Genomic DNA, 8,196 nt, shown 5'->3' on the forward strand with positions numbered 1-8,196 from the left:
GTTATAACATTTATAGGGCTCACATAAAACATGCTGGCTTTCCAGAAAGCATCAAGATAGCACGGACACGTACATTTATAAGAACAACGAGAGCATGAGGAGCGTCTGGAAATAAAATTTAATTAAAAAAAAATAATAGGAAAAAAATAATAATAAACCTACACCCCCCCCCCCCCCCAAAAAAAAAAAAAAAAAAAAAAGAAGGTAGAAAAATCGCTAAATTAAAGTTAATTAAAAAAAAAAGCCACACAGGACACGTCAGGGCTGTCCTGTAGGACCTCAGATAGGTAGCTATACGGATAGATATATATAATATATATAAAGCGCTTCTCGCTGTTGGTTTAAAAAGACACCTTTCCACAGAAAAGCCACTTTCCTGAATTCTCTCTAAAAATCGCCATTTTCGGGGTATTTTTAAAAACACCTGGCGGACAGCGAGACAAAAACCCCGCACAAAAGGGGCACAGCAGCGGCAGCTCAGGAGGAGGCGACTCCGCTCCGGATGGAGCCCTCGCTGCAGCCCGAGCAGAAAGAAGGGGGCGGCGGGAACAATACCGGCAGCCGAGCTCGGGCGGGCAGCGGGCAGCGCTCAGCCCTAAGCTCAGCCCCAAGCTCAACCCTAAGCTCAGCGCTGGGCGTGCAGCCCGCGGCGGTGCCCGCCGTGCCCTGCGTGCAGCCCGGCCTGGCTCAGCCAGCGGCTCCGAGCGGCTGCGGCGGGTGACGGTGGCGGCGGTGGCCCCTCGCTCTGCGCGCCGCCGCCGGCCCCGCTAGGTTTCATTTTAAGAGGCTCTGAGGGGCCCAACCGTCGCCAACCGCCTCTTGCCGAGCGCGAGGCCACGCCCCCCCGGCGCCGCGCGGGTGGGGCGAGGGGGCGGGGCCTCGGGGCGGCTTTATAAGCGGGTCGGCGAGCGGGCGCTACCACGGGAGAGCGGAGTGGGGGGTGAAAACCAAGAGAAGGGGCGAGCGGCCCTCTTCGATCCTTCAAAACACATTCGAAAGCAAGCTTTTCGAAAAATATTATAACGTCTCTTCACTTTATAATTTTTCACCGCCTCCCTGTCGCCCCTCCGGCCGCTTTTTCAGCCCACTTCTCCCAGAGGTGCCCCCTCTTCTGAGGGGACGAGGGCGGGTGGTACGTCCCTTGGCTGGCCTGTCGCCAAGGGGCTGCCGCCGCGGAGCACGCGCGAGGGGCGGGGGGAGAGGAGCCCAGTTGCCAGAGCTGCTGCCTTTGTCTGAGAGAGCAGCGAGCGCCGGGATTGGTGGAGCGCTCCGAGCGGCTCGCCCAATCAGATGGCGACAAAGCCGGCCGGCTCGATGGTGGTTGGCCGGCAGCCCCGGTTACTAAGCGGGACAAAGGGAGGCAAGCGCCGATGGGGAGAGGGGGACAAAGGGGTGCGGGTGTCCCCGGGGCTGCGGTGCTTGCGCTGGGGCTGAGCCTCGCGGGCCGGCTGGGGGGCGCCCATGAGGGATGTAGTAGTGCCTGGGGGGCCGGTGAGGTACCCCCAGAGCCCCCCCCAGCACCAACAAGGCCGGGCGCAACGCTGCGGGAGGCGTGAAAGCGGCCATCTCGGCCTGGGCCTGAAGCGGCCTGAGGGAGCGGCAGAGCGAGAGCCCCTCAGGAATGAGGGAAAGGCCTTTCCGCGGGCACTGCCGCGCATAGGGCAGCTTCGAAAAGCACCGAGCTTGCGTGCTTTCCTTGCACTACAAACGTGGACGGTTTGGTTATTAGCGATACCCAGAGCTGGCAGACAGCCCCTGGCAGGGCTCCCTCGGCCAACCGGGCTGAGCCCGGAGTGGCACCCAGCCGGGGCCTGAGCACGACATGCTGTGGTTTGCCCGTGGCCTCAGCACTGCTCCCGCGGCAGCTCCTGGAGGGCCACTCAGCGCTGTGGCTCACGCAGCCCTCTGCAGATAAATTAATTTAATATCCCCATCCGCAAGCTGATTAATCTATGATAAGCAGATACCATTCCTTCTTCTAATTTTTAAATTAAATGTTTGTGCTAATGCAAGACAGCATCTCGAGCTTGCTCGGAGGGAAATGCCCTCCTGTCAGCAGCCTCCCCCCTCCCTCCCTCCCAGTGATGCTGCAGTGGGTGCAGGAGGCCGGAGGGTGCAGGTGGAAGTGGGGCTGTGCCACTGCAGTCCCAGCCGAGCTGAGGAGAGGGGCTGCTGGCCCTGCTGCTGCCCCCAAACTTGGATAAGTTGGGGAGGAGGGAGGCCGAGGCTGAAATTTGTCCCCCCCTTTCCTGTGCCTCGTTATGAGTTCCACCCACATAAGACCTAATTACTTGGCTTTTATGCTGGCAAAGTGGATTTCATTCTTGCTGTTTCCCATGATGGTTGCCTTCATTTTCATGGCGGCACTGATGGTTACAGCTTATTGATGTTTTCACTTCAGTGATTTAAAGCAGAATACATTTTGTTATTAGCACTGGTTTCTCTCATTGCTGCTTTAATCAAAGACGCAATTTAAGGCAAAGGATTGCGTGTAATGGTAAACAGTAGGATAATGCCTTGAGAGAACAGAATATTAATGTGTTTTTATTTCTCAAAACTGAGCTTATAATATATCCAGGATTGCCTGGCTCCCAACGCAGACGCATGGGGCTCTCCCTTCCCAGCACTGGGGGCAAGTGGCTGTGTGTATGCTGAGACAGAGGGACACATGCGTGTCATGTCACAACAGTGCCTTTGGAGTGAATGAGCAAGATGAGGAGAGTGCTGAGCGCACAGAGGTGCTCTGGCTGAACAATAGGACACCCTGCACCTGGAAAAACTATGTCCAAACACCAAAATAACACAATGCATGTCTTTTCCAAGAGGTCTGCACTGCAAAGTAAGACTGAAAGCAAGATCTGAGTGCTATGCACTGTCCCTCCAACACATCTCCCGTCCCAGTGTCAACAGCCACCAGTTTGCTCCCTTCCATTGGACCTGACAGTTTGCATTTCATGTCAAAATTAAATACTGAAGTTTTTAGCACTTCCGTGTGCTTCAGGTGGTGCCAAATGGCCTTGCTCTGAAAGGCACCAAACACAGAAAAGCCATTTGTGCCAAACTGCTTGGTTTCCTCTTTACTGAGCCATGATAGCGTGATCTCTGACAGCTGAATGTGGGCCGTAGTGGGCTGTTATAGCTGGAGGACTGCAGGAGGAAGGGGAGCTGAGCCCAAGGTGCTGCCAGCCCAACTCACTCAAAGATCAGAGATTTTGGGGTGGGCTGGGTACTCCTGAGAGCTGAATACAATTGCCACTATTCGCAGAAGCTCAGACCCTGCTAGAGGTTTGCTGGCACAAAGCAGAGTCTTGACCATGCTCCATTCCATTACCAGCCTTGCACTGTGCAAGCACTGGGATTTGTGAATTGCTGAACTGGTGGCCGCATCCTGCACAGGATGGAGCAGGCTGCGTCTTCCCCTGCAATTACACAGTACCAGCCCCTGAAATACCACAGAGACTGCAAAGTATTTGCCACCAGATTAAGGGTATTAACCCCTGCACTGTGCTGAGGTGACGGAGCAAAATGACAGCAGGTTCCTTCCCCACGTTCCCTTGCTTCTAGCAGAGACTGTGCCTCCTCCTCGATGATTTAAAGCATTGGTTTGTGCCCTTGTAGGCTGCAGAAGTGTTGCCTTGCTCCACCCCAGCTGTGGCCGCATTTCTGTGGTGAGGAAAAGCTCGGCAAGCATCCCCAAGTAGGGTGCTTTGGTTTGAAAATTATATATTTCATGAAAAACCTGTATTAAAGAATAATATGCGGTCTACAAAAGCATCTAAATGAAACACTTCTATGTTAGGAAGTGTCTTATTTACAACTAGCTGGGCAGCCTGCATCCCCTTCCCTGTGCTGGGCATGCTGCAATGAAAGGGGCCAAAATATGGGCTCACGTATGCAGGGGTTGCGGCACAATACATGCACAGAGCTGGGCTTGCAAGAAATCGTACATTTGGCATTTCCTAACTTAAAAGCACTTGGCTTTGCATTGTCAACAACATTCTTTTAACATTAAAAAGAAAAAAAAGCATAAGGTCTTTTAAATAAATTACTACAATGTAGGTTAGGAGAGGGGTGCCCAGGATGGGGACATGAGGGGTGGGCAGGGGGTGAGGGAAAGGGCACGGCACGACAGAGTGCTGCTTTGGCAGGCAGCACCCGGCCAGCTCTTCAGAAAGTTCACGTTCAGTTATTGTGTTGACAGGCTGCCAAAGCTTTCCTGAGGAATGCAGGCAGTAGAAGGGAAATGGCGATTTTCAAACTTTTTTTTTAATAACTCAGCCAAACCAGAGTGGAATTTCATGGGAAAAGCGAAAGGTACATCTCTAGCCTCGGGGCATCATCGCTGCCAAATTTCAGAGGAGTGGAGGTGTCCGAACATCTCCGGAGCAGCACACGCTCGCGTGCTCACAGCCACCCCAAGCATCCCCTCTGCTGGAGAATGCTCCCACCTGGCTCCCCCAGAGCACCGACACTAACACACAGCCCTTCCTAAGACAAAACTCCGCAGTGCCAAAGCAGAACACAAGTCCCATTTAAAAGGATTGCAACTTGGACACTTGGGTCATCCCCATCCCAGTGCAAGTCCACAGCCATGCTTGGTGCTCCGGGACCCCCAGCCCTGCAGTGGGCACCTTTCTCCCCACACACTGCCAGCACTTGGGGTCTTTTTGCAGAGGGGCAGAGCTGCCCACACCCTGGGCTATGGCACCCCGGGGTCTGTGGGGCCATGGAGCTGCCATTCACCTTCTATCTCCCCCTTCGCTAATTCCTCTTGCCATTTCACCAGTGACAAACAGAGTTAAACGGAGCAATCCGTTACAGGAGAACCCTGGCAGACCGACTGTGGAGGGTTTCAGCCATCCCCATTTACACTGGCTTGAAAAAAAAAATTTCGCCTCAGGCAGCTCCAATTACAGAGTGATCGGACCACACTCCGGTCCCTTTGTGCACTTCGCATCTCTGTCACCATGCCAGGGCCTCGCTTGGAATTAGTGAGCAAAATGGAAGGAGACTTGTAACAAGTTCAGAGAAATTTGGGAGAAAAGAGCCACCCTCTCCCAGTTCTGCAACCAGGACATTTTTGAAATGGAACACTGTATAGGAATTTTAAATATTTTTCACTTCCTTTATTCATTGCTTTAATGCACTGGCACTGCTTGCTCGGTTTTTTTTTTTTTTTTTGCAAGGAATGTACAATAACCACTCTGTAAATTCCTCAGGTCTGATTTTAAGAGGAACTGTAGAACTTTATTCATGGAGGAGAGAAATAATCCCAATCCCTTCCTGCCATAACTCTTTCTTTTTAATAAACAGAGCAGCGCATAGTTTAATCACAGCGCGAGCGTTGGAGAGAAGAATGCAACAGCAAATCTGGGGACACAGAGATGTTCCTGTACTGCTGCTGCCCCTGGGACCTGAGGGTCCCCAGGTTTGGAGGTGGCACAGCACAGCACCTCTCGCTGCTGTTGGATAGACCCAGAGCAGGGAGTCCCGGGGGTGTGAGAAGCCGTTTCACTTCTGGCCATCCATCCAGGCCAGGAATTCAGCGCAGGCGGCGCGCTGGCTGCTGCTCTCCTCGCAGTTACACGCATGCAATCCATCGCATGCTGCTCCTAGCCCCGTGCTCTTTCTCTGTCACTTTTCCCAAATGGAAACATGGCTCTGTTTGCTTTGGAGATCGTTTTCCCTGGCTTTCTCTGCTTAGCAGTAAATAAGTGCAAGGAATAATGGCCTCTGAATGCTGAGCGGAGAAATAAAACAAACAGCCCTACGTAGGGTGAGTGCTTATAAACCAGCATGTGCCTGTGGTGCCTTCATTGGGCAGCCAGGGATAGGGACAGCATAATTTGGTTGAATAATGCTGGTTCCCAAGAGAAGAACATCAATTCAGGCTGGATATTAGGAAAAATTTCTTCTCAGAAAGAGTGGTGATGCACTGGCACAGGCTACCCAGGGAGGTGGTGTGGTCACCATACCTGGAGGTGTTCCAGAACCGTGGGGATGTGGCACTGAGGGATGTGGTCAGTAGGCATGGTGAGGTGGGGCAGAATGATCTTAAAAGTCTTTTCCAGCCTCAATGATTCCATGATTCTAATTTCCTGGAGGTCAGGAGGAATGAAGTAAAGAATCTAGATGGGCCAAGACGGCTTGTGTTGGAAAGGATCTTAAAGCCCACCCAGTTCCAACCCCAACTGCCGTGGGCAGGGACGTGTCCCATCAGATCAGCTGCTCAAAGCCCCATCCAGCCTATCCTTGAGCAACTCCAGGGATGGGGAATATTCCTTCAGCAAGGGCTGTTTCCCTACCAAGTGCTACCTCCAGTGTCCAGGCATTTGGGAGAGAGCTCTTCATAAAAGGAGGAGGAAGATTAATATTATTTTTCAACAGTATAATGGGAGGTTTCCACTCCCAAAGTACTTCAGAGCCATTTTTTTGCAAAAAGCCAGAAAAATTCCATCCCCAAAGGAGAGAGGAAGAGAAAAACTCATTAGAGGGAGTTATGAGTGCCTGAATGAAGGGTTGGTGGGAATGGAAACTTCCATGTCACTATCATGCCAGGCTGCTGCGGGGTGATGCCCTGGGGGTGGTGAGGCTGTTGGGGTCTCAGCAGTGTCTGCACCCCCAAGATTCACGTGCACTGATGACATGGGACTCTCGGTGCTTTCCACTTAACAGTAGGGTAGGGAGAAAGTCCTTTTGATAAGGGACAGATAAATGCAAAACATGATCCCAAGGGCTCAGAAGAACTCTTCTTTGAGCCAGTTCTTGGCATCTCCTAGTGCTTGGGGTTACCCATCCAGGAAAAGGGATGGAGCAGGCATGTTCCTCACCTACCTCCCCCTGCTGCCCTTAAAAGATAGCTTGGGTGGCACCTCAGCAGGGCACTGATCTCACATTCATCCAAGAAAGAAGAAACCCCCCCAGTCCCTCTGATGGAGATTGCAACCTATGGAAGCAGCGATGGGAGAAAGAAGCTGCCCAAACAACTCATTCATGGCTGTAATGAATGAGATGGAGAATGGAGAAGGGGATGGGAGTGTGAGGATAGCACAGAGCAACCTGAGCTCTTGATTGGCAGAGAGTTTGGACCAGAGGGACTTAAATCTGCCTGTGAACATCCCTGCTCAGCCCCACACCAGCAAGAGGGACAGGGAGCCCTTCACTTCAACCAACACAGCAGCAGTCCCCTAGGATAAGTATTCATAAATCCCTTGGCTGGGGCAGGCTGCATTTCCCATAGCTACTGCCTCCCAGAAGCCGGAGGACGTCTCAGCCCTGGCTCTGCTGCCTCGGCTCATGCTTCCTTCCCATCCCAGCCTGCAGACCTGGCACAGGATTACCGCCTGCTTTGCATCGTGCTGGGCTCCCGTCACCCTGCCAGCCCCTGTGCTTGTCTCTGGCAGCAGCCCCTTGCTGCCCCCGCTGTCCCACGCCGGCTGCGAATGTTTTCTGTTCCTACAGAAATCCAGCTGAACATAAGACCGCCTTTGCTTGCCAAACAGCCAGAGCTCTTCTCTTGCTTTTTAGTCAAGAGCAACAGTGATTTTTGCTCAGCAGTGTCCAGATGAGAGGACCTCAGTGCCTTGTGGCAGAGACACTCTGGGGGTGACCCATGGCCACCCCCTGTCCTTGCCTTCTGCAGATCACATCTGGTGTCTTTGTCCAACCCCGCATTTTGAGAAAGGCCTGTCAAAACATGCAGTGGCAAAGCTGTGTCAAGCCCCTTCCTAAGAGCAGGGATGGATTTGTGCCTCCAGCACTGACCCACACATATTAGGGCTGTGAGGACCTCACACATCTAGGGCCTGGGGACCAGTCATCCCAGCTGATACGACCTGAGCCCTGTGGAAATGCCACCAGAGTGACAGCCAGCAGCAATCCCAACCCACAGCTATGCTGACAATGGGTAACAGTTCACCCTCAGCATCACTGAAGTGTTCACCCATGAACTTGGAGCAAAATCATGGGAAAAATGAGGGAAGTGCCCACTCCTATTGGAGTCCCCTGGGTGGGTACTGGGTGAGCAGGGAGAATCGGCGGCACGAAGAGTTCAAGCCTTCCAGTTAAATACGGGAAGGAGTTAGCAAGTCTTTGTGGAGGCGGATTAGAGGCAGAGGTAAATGCTCCTGCTAAGTGTAATCTGCCTGGTTAAAAGCTCAGCTCAGCCACTATCCTAGCATCTTCTTTGCTTCTTAT

This window comes from Numida meleagris, chromosome 7, assembly GCF_002078875.1.
Source record: "Numida meleagris isolate 19003 breed g44 Domestic line chromosome 7, NumMel1.0, whole genome shotgun sequence".
Taxonomy (NCBI): domain Eukaryota; kingdom Metazoa; phylum Chordata; class Aves; order Galliformes; family Numididae; genus Numida; species Numida meleagris.